Below are 8,848 nucleotides of genomic sequence, written 5' to 3' on the forward strand. Positions count from 1 at the left end.
TAATATCAATACTAAACATATATGCATCAAACACAATAGCATTCAAATTCCTAGAGAAGTTAAGATTGCTTCAAGAAGCATTAGACAGCAAAACTATACTAGTGGGGGATCTCAATCTTGTTCTCTCAGAACTAAACTGAACCACAAAATAAATAATAAATAATAAAGAATTTAAGGAGGTAAATAGAATTTTAGAAAAGTTAGTTTACCTTTGGAAAAAACTGAACAGAGACAGAAAGGAATATACTTTTTTCTCAGTAGTAAATGGAACCTGTGCAAAAATTGACCATGTATTAGGGCATAAAAACCTCAAAACCAAATGCCGAAAGGTAAAAATAGTAAATGCATATCATGATAGAATAAAAACTACAGATAATGAAGGGTTAAGGAAAAATAGATTAAAAAATAAATCGGAAACCAAATATTCTATTCCTAAAGAATGAGTGGATGAAACAATAAATCATAGACACATTCAATAATTTCATCCAAGAGAATGACAATAATAAAAGAACCTGTTTTAGTCAACTCTTTAATAAACAATTTGTAAGAAAATGGCTTTACATTTTCACTCTTTTTGTTGTTTGCATTTTTTCTCATTTTTTCCTTTTTGATTTGATTTTTTCTTATGCAGCAAAATAATTATATAAATATGTATACATATATTTTAACATGTTTAACATATATTAAATTACTTGCTATCTAGGGGAGGGAAGGGGTGGGAAATTTGGGGAAAAAAAAGGTTTTGCAAGGATCAATGTTGAAAAATTGTCCATGCATATGTTTTGAAAATAAAAAGCTTTAATGAGTAAAAATTCTTCCTGGAAACAAAAATGGCTTTAAGTGAGCCTTCTAAAGTGCTAGTTTTTCTACATTAAATCCATAATAATTTGGCTATCAGCATCCCCTGAATGCCATATATCTAAAAGAATGCAAACTACTTACCTTTGTTACTGGGCATTAGTGAGCTGGTTTCTCAAACATTAAACATTCCCAAACTTAAAATGAAAGCTTAAATGGAATATTCTAATCTTGAAAACTTTAAATTTTAAAAACTCTCATTACTTCTCTTTTCTATATGTAATTAGACAGGTCTGCTTACTGTGAAACAAGTATGATTTGCTGAATTCTGCTTCTATACCTACATACAGATTGTCCTGTGGGCCCAGAATGTCTACCCAAGCTAGATCTTCGCCATCTTTCAAGCTTAAACTCATTTATGAAATCTTTGATATCAAAAGCTGAAAATTATTTCTACCCCATCTCCCTTCTACTTATATCTCTGGCACATGTTATAGTCATCTGTATGACTTTTTGTAGTGGCAAGGAACTGCAAACTGAGTGAATGCCCATCAGTTGAAGAATAGCTGAATAAGTTATGGTATATGAGTGCTATATTATTCTATAATAAACAATCAGCAGGATGATTTCAGAAAGGCCTGGAGAGACATAAACTGTAAAGTGAATAGAACCAAGAGAACACTGTACATAGCAAGAAGCAAGATTATACTAATGGATGTGAGTTTGTTGTTGTTGTAGTTGTTTTTATTTCCCTGAGGCAATTGGAGTTAAGTGATTTGCCCAGGATTACACAGCTAGGAAGTGTTAAAGGTCTGAGGCCAAATTTGAACTCAGATCCTCCTGACCTCAAAGCTGGTACTTTACCCACCGTGCCACCTACCTGCCTCTTGATATGGTTCTTGTCAACAACGAGATGATTCAGGCCAGTTATAATGGCTTTGTGAGGAAGAGAGCCATCAGCATCCAAAAAGAGGACTGGGGACTGAGTTCAGATCACAACATAATATTTTCACTTTTTTGGGGTAGTTATTTGCTTGCATTTTATTTCCTTTCTCATTTTTTCCTTTTTTGATCTGATTTTTCTTGTGCAGCAAGATAATTGTAGAAATATTTATAGAAGAATTGCACAAGTTTAACCTATATTGGATTACTTGTCATCTAGGGGAGGGAATAAAGGGAAGGGAGGGATAAAAAAAATTTGGAACACAAGGTTTTGTAAGGGAGAATGCTGAAAACTATCTTGAAAATAAAAAGCTTTATAAAAAATTAATCATCTGCGTATCTGTCATTTCTGCAAGTGAACTCCAAGTTCCTTGAGAGAAGGGACTGTTTTATTCAACTTTGTATTCTTCTCCATCCCCTCAATGACTAACATAGTATTGTGTTCACGGCAAGTATTAATGTCTATTGAATTGAAATAATGGAGAGTGCTAGAGTTGGAAGTCAAAAAGACAGTTTTAAATGCTACTTTTGATTTTTATTAGCTGAATTACTCAGAGCATGTCACTTAACCTCTTACCTTCAATTTTCTTATCTATAAAATGGAGATTCTAATACCTATATCTACTTCATAAAGTTATTGTGAGGTCAAATGAAATAAAATACTTTGTAAACTTTAAAATGCTTTATGTCAATTATTATGATTGTTCCATGCTTCATTCATATAGATATCTACTGGAAAATGGATGGAATTTGAGAAATATATATATATATATATATGTATATATATATATATATATAAATTTATAGATATATAAATATGTCTTCACAAATGCCAGCTATGTTTGTGTGTGTGTGTGTGTGTGTGTGTGTGTGTGTGTGTGTGTGTGTACACACTGAGCACCTAGTATCCTAAAGCACTCTGAGAGATACAAGGATGTTTAAAAAATTCTCCCCAACTGGATCATACATTCTTTGAGGGCAAAATTGTGTTTCTTGGAGTACCTAGCACAATGTTGAACATATAGAAAACACTTGACAAAATATATTCTGATTAGTATTTCAGAACAATAACATTTTATCAGATATAGCTATTTCGTATCGCTATTTAAGATATAGAAGAGACAGCTGAGGCCATTTTTTCCCTTCTAGGAGATGCTTTGAAAATTATTATCCAGTCTTTCTTTTCCTGAAGATATCCAGTATTAAAGTACCTAATCTCACAAGATGGTCTGTTCTACTTTTGAATAACTTTAATTGCTAGGAGTTGTTTTTCTGTTGTTGTTTTTTTTTAAACTTCATTAAGCATAAATTTGCCAATACACTTAAATCTGCCTTCTGGACTAAATGTATTTATTCCTCTTCCAAGTGAGGGCCCTTCAAATATTTGAAAGTAGCTATTACAGCCCCACTAACTATTTATTCTCTTCTCCAAGTTAAATATTTCAAGTTCTTTCACCTAATGTTCATATAACTTGATCTTCATGTCCTTTACCACCATATGGTTGCCTTCTTATAAACATTCTCTGGCTTATCAATGTCCTTCCTAAAATGTAGCATCCAGAATTTAATACACTATTCTAGATGTGTTAGACTAGATCAGAGTACTGAACAGCAGAACTATTATCTCCGGAACATCTGGGTTTCTCTTAACTGTCATACTGCTAACTCCCAATGAATTTTTAATCCACAAAAAATCCAAATCTTTTTCAAATATATTATACTTACCTATGCCTTTCTCATATTGTACTTTAGAATCCAACGATATGATTTTGCATTTATCACTATTAAATCTAACCATTAAATATGATTGTGTTCTATTAGAAAATCACACTAAAAGTTTGTCCCTAAAAGTTATCATATACGTCCACTATTCAACCCTTTATCCTCACAGCTCTATAGAAATCATTATTTTCCAAAATCACCAATGATCTTCATATTGCTAAGTCTAAAAGCTATTTCTTTAGTTCATTCTCCCAGATCTCTTACAGGATATTCTTATTTACCCCTTTCTAATACTCACTTTATTTCCTAGAATTTTCTCCTACATCTTTCTTTAATCACTCTTTTCATGGCTCCTTTGATTATTCTATGGCATTACCCAGTCAGTGCAACAGAACAATAGTCCTGCTTCAGAATCCTAAATTTGGGTACTAAGGACTCCAGCCTCATCATTCTTCCCTTGGTTTTACAATATTTCATTTTAACTTGCCTACTGGAAAGGATTTTAGTGAGGACATCTATGCAGAAGCAGATTGGATGTTGACTTAAATTTGAATTCATTATCTTCCTCCCAAAACTTGTCTTTTCCTCTAACTTCCCTAATTTTTTCCATTCTTCAAATTACTAAAACATGAAGTCTCAGATTTATCAATGACTTATCCTCCTCTCTTGCTGTCAGTTTCCCCTTGTAAAAGGGAATTGCAACTAGATTACTTCTAAGGTTTCTTCCAACTCCAAAGGCATGATCCTAATCAGCTGTTAAACCCTTAGCGATTCTCTTGTCTGGAAGTACCCTCTTTTTTCTACTTCTACTACTAGAGTTTTAGTTCAGGGCCTCTTTAACTCCTACCTAGTTTACCTTATAGCTTCCAAATTGTTCTCCTTTACAATCCATCCATCCATCCAACCACAGTATTGCCGCCAGAGTATTTGTCATTTGCAAAGCAAAATCTGACCCCATTATTCTCCTATTCAAATACCTTCAGGGGTTCCTCATTCCTAGGCAATAAAATACAACTCCTAAATTCAATTTTTAAACGTCTGTAATTTGGCTACAACCTACATTTTCAATATTATTGTAGATACCTACTATTCACATACTCTGTTCCACCTGTGAACTACTTGCCATTTCCCAATCTTGTATGCCATCTATACCTTTGAGCATTATGTTCCCATGCCACCTGCACATCTTTAACTGTTCAAATTCTTTCCTTCTTTCAAGTCCCAGTTCAGGTGCTGCCTTCTCTGTTTTCCCTCACTATTCTAGGTTCAATGAATCTCTCTTTTCTCAAATCACTGATACTACTTATTTTGGACCTCTCTTATATATTTTACACTATAACAGGTGTAAGAGTTATGTGCCTTGGCCTTGTTTTATCCTATTAGATATATACTCTCCTTTGGGTCAGGGGCCAGATGTTATGTCTATATTTTGTATATGCATCTAGTACTGTTCATGGGAGGCATTTAAAGAATAACAAAAACCACTATAATCATCCTGTACATATGTAAGGTATATTAATTTGAATTAAAGAGTAATAATGGTCAAGGGTCACTACCATAGACAGTCCTGGTCCCTGCTTGTGATTTCAAGACATCAATTTATCAAGTTATTGTGACTGGAAAAAGCAGAGAAGATCCTAAATTTTCTAAAATCGTTACTGCACCAGACAGCTACTTAATATTTTAGAATAGTGGAATAATGAGCTTAATTTTATCCATAATTTAATAAGAATATCCTAATAGACTGAAAAGGCGAATTCATCCCACAAAGTTAGTGAACTCATACTACAAAGGTAAGTAATTTACTCTGTGTAAATGTACTTATTGTAGGGTCAAATATTACACATGTTAATCCTGCAAGGAAGTATATCAGTCTTACATGAAAATTACCAATCCAATAGACTTTCTGTTCTAGGAAAGGAAAAGAACTTTAAATAAACACTAACAATACATAAAATATTAAAGAACAGAATAAAACAATCGTCAGATAAACTCAATATAAGACGAAAAGCTCTTTTGTCAAACAAAAAGTAATAAAATTAAGGGGAAGCAAAATAACTGCAATCATTCTTAAGGATTTTTAAAAAACCTGTCCCTTTGAACATAACATCATATCCCCCTCTCCCCATTTGCTTGATTTGATTAAACACAGTGCACTCATATACAGAGTATCCCAAAAGTCTTAGTGCAGTTCTCAGCTTAAAAGTGCACTAAGACTTTGGGGACACTACATTTTTTTACATCTGTATAATTAAATACACATCAGGTTATATACAAGTGTATGCAAAATTTTTATTAATGTTGTATTTAAAATCACAAACATCAAATTCATGCTATTCTAAGGCTACCCCACCTCCAACCGCCCCCAGTTGTAAAATAATCATTTTTCTTCTGCAAAATAAGTGGGTGCTACAGGGTACCGTGTTTTGTTTTTAACTGGGTACCATAAAACACTACTATGGAAAAACGATACTTTATATACTTTACATGTTTATTTCCTCTATATAGCAAATATCTACAACGTTGGTATGTGAGAGTCGTGTCCAAAGACACCTCCTGCTCTGGGGCAACAATCTCAAACCCAGATTCTGACAAAATCCACCCCCACACACACAAACACATACACACACACACACACACACACACACACACACACACACACACACACAATATAAAAGGCACCGACTACTCTGGGGACACAATCTCAAGCCCAAACCCTAACAACGCCCCGCCCCCAGCACCACCACCTCAACACACACTAAGACGCCAGCTACACTCTAGGGCAAGAATCCCAAACCCAAATCCTAACAGCGCTCTCGGCCCCCCAGCACCCCCACTACCCTTCCAAACACACAAGACACTTGCTACATACTCTGGGGGGGGGGGGAGGAGGGAGATAATCCCAGGGCCAAGTCCTGACATCACCCCCCCAACACACACACTGACACACACACTCACACACACTTTTTCATATACTCACACACACACTCTTTCACACACACTCTCACACATATAATCACACACTGACACGCACTCTTTCACACACACTCACACACTCACACTTTCTCACACACTCATACACACACTGACACGCACACTCTTTCACACTCACTCACACTCACTCACACACACACACACACTGTCACACACACACACACACACACACACACACACACACACACACACACACACACACTCTCAGACTCACTCTCTGTCAGATGCTTACTATACTCTTGGGCAACAAGCTCAAGCCCAGATTCTGCCATTCCCTCGAACCCTCATGAAATCTCCGGCACAATGCTACTGTCAAAGCTAGTTTTGCATCCATAGCGGTTCAGTGGCCCCTGGAGGCCCACCCCCCGCAGAGGCTGCTTGCACCACGGGGTGGGGGTGGGGGACAAGGGCCACTAGGGCAGGAGGGGGCCCACGACGCGCGGGGCCGCCAGAACAAAACACAGACACAACTGTGCGTGGCTTCGTGACCCTCCCCGCCGTTCTCCCGAAACACAGCACAGCAGGGCACTCACCCAGCCCGGCACGAGAGTCACCTCTTCGCCGTCGGTGGGAAGCGACAGTCCTGGGCAGCGGCAGGAGTTGGCGACGGGTCTTCTCGGACTTGGCCGGTCCCAGCTCCGGGCTCAGCGGTGCCGGGGGCGGGGAGGAAAGGGGCAGGAAAGGGGACACACACACACACACACACACACACACACACACACACACACACTCACACACACGGCTACACAAGCCCGGCGGCGAGGAGCCCGCAAAGAAGCGGTGTCGCGGACAGAGGCGCCTACTCACACTTCCACACTCACCCTTCGCACACCCTCCTCACGCCCCTCACGCCGCGCACCCCAGTAACGCCTCCGGTCCCCTTCGCCACCGCAGATGGCTTAGAGTCACCCAGAAGGGAAGGGGCGGAGGACGAGGGAGGAGGAACCGGAGGAGGAAGGGGAGGGAGAAGGGGAGAATGAGGCAGCTATGTGCAACACGGTGGAGAACAGGGGGGCCGAGGTTGGGGGGAGCCTGGGTGGGAGGGTGTGAGGACTGTGAGGGAAAAGAGAGGCGGCAATGAATGAAGAGGCGACCAATCACCGAGGTGGGCGGGAGGGGGCGGTGCCTCTGCAGCAGCTGTGGCAGTGGAGATAGGGCCGCAGCACTGCTATTCATCTCCAGGAGCCCCGCCCCCAGCTCGCGCAGCCCCAGTCGCGAGCCTGGGCGCTGGGGCCTGGGGAGGAAGCTGCTGCCCTTTTTCTTCCCAGTCCTGGGACGGTCCTTTTGCTTTCCCGAGGTCTTTATAGTTGCTGCCGTACCCTCTTGGAGCGAGGGCCCGGATGAGGGTCTCGGCCTCTGCAGGGGGAGTAGGAGCGGGTATCCGGAGGGAGGCCGCGGGCGGGAAGCTAGCTTGACTTCGCTGCGGACACGAAGGGATGGAGGGCCCCGGGGGCCGGGCCTCCCACCACCAGCCCTCACTCAGTTCTGGTGCGGAGCAGAACCGGCCCAAGTTTTCAAGCTCTGCTCACACGCCATCACTTATCCCGGGCCTTTCCTGATCCTTACCTGGGCTCGCGCTCCCCCCCTCCTCCTTCCCTCCCCCCCCCCCCCCCCCCGGCCACATCACTTAGTTTTTACTCTGTGTGTATCTACCCGCGTCCCTGTGGACTGTAGTCCCCTCTAAATTGGATGTGAATTCCAGGGCAGGGGGCGGCTTCTGCTTTGTTCCCTCTGGCACGTAGTAGGAGCTTAACAAGCGGCTTGTCTCGGGAATCGTGCTGAGTGGTGATTCTTGGGTCAGAACATCTAAAATTTCATTCAATCACCATTTATTATTAGACCCAGGGTAGGGCAAAGAACTGTAAGTGAAGGCTTTCATTGCCCGGTTCTCTCTTAGAATGCAGGCTTTTATATCTCCGGGTGTTCTAATGTCTGTGGGAAGATAGGCTCCTAAGGTCTGGACCTCCTCCTGTCCGTCTTTAACACAATTGCCAAAACGCCTAAGGAACAGTTCCCACAGTGTGCCGCCCTCCTGCTCCAAAACAAGCTCCAGAACCTTCTGCTCGCTATTTCCTGACAGATGAAGTACAAATTCATCAGTCTGGTGTTCCGATCTGCACAATTTAATCCCTTTCTAGCCTTATTTCAGATTACTTTCTTCACTTACAGGCCTTCAAGTCATGCTGTACTCAATGCTGTTTCTCACAGTCCCCTTGGATTACAACCTGGGTCCAAATCCTGTCCCTACCCATGACTGCTCCTGTGACCTTAGACTTCGCACGTATTCCCTGGGCCTCAGTTTCCTCATCTGTTAAAAAGAGGGCATCAGCTACTAAAGTTCCTTTTAGACCTAGATTTATGATCCTATAAATGACTCCTCTCCTGTTTTGGC

General features: G+C 40.6%; 1 protein-coding gene across 1 annotated transcript in view; it reads right to left on the reverse strand.

Annotated features, from left to right (window-relative positions):
* DPY19L3 (dpy-19 like C-mannosyltransferase 3) overlaps positions 1-7,482 on the reverse strand; it is a 100,693-nt gene extending 93,211 nt beyond the window's left edge. Inside the window, exon 1 of the mRNA XM_074293247.1 lies at positions 6,990-7,482. The gene's annotated coding sequence lies outside the window, so the exon portion shown is untranslated. The remainder of the gene's footprint in view (positions 1-6,989) is intronic.
* Positions 7,483-8,848: the final 1,366 nt, after the last annotated feature.

Source organism: Sminthopsis crassicaudata, chromosome 2 (genome assembly GCF_048593235.1).
Source record: "Sminthopsis crassicaudata isolate SCR6 chromosome 2, ASM4859323v1, whole genome shotgun sequence".
NCBI classification, from domain to species: domain Eukaryota; kingdom Metazoa; phylum Chordata; class Mammalia; order Dasyuromorphia; family Dasyuridae; genus Sminthopsis; species Sminthopsis crassicaudata.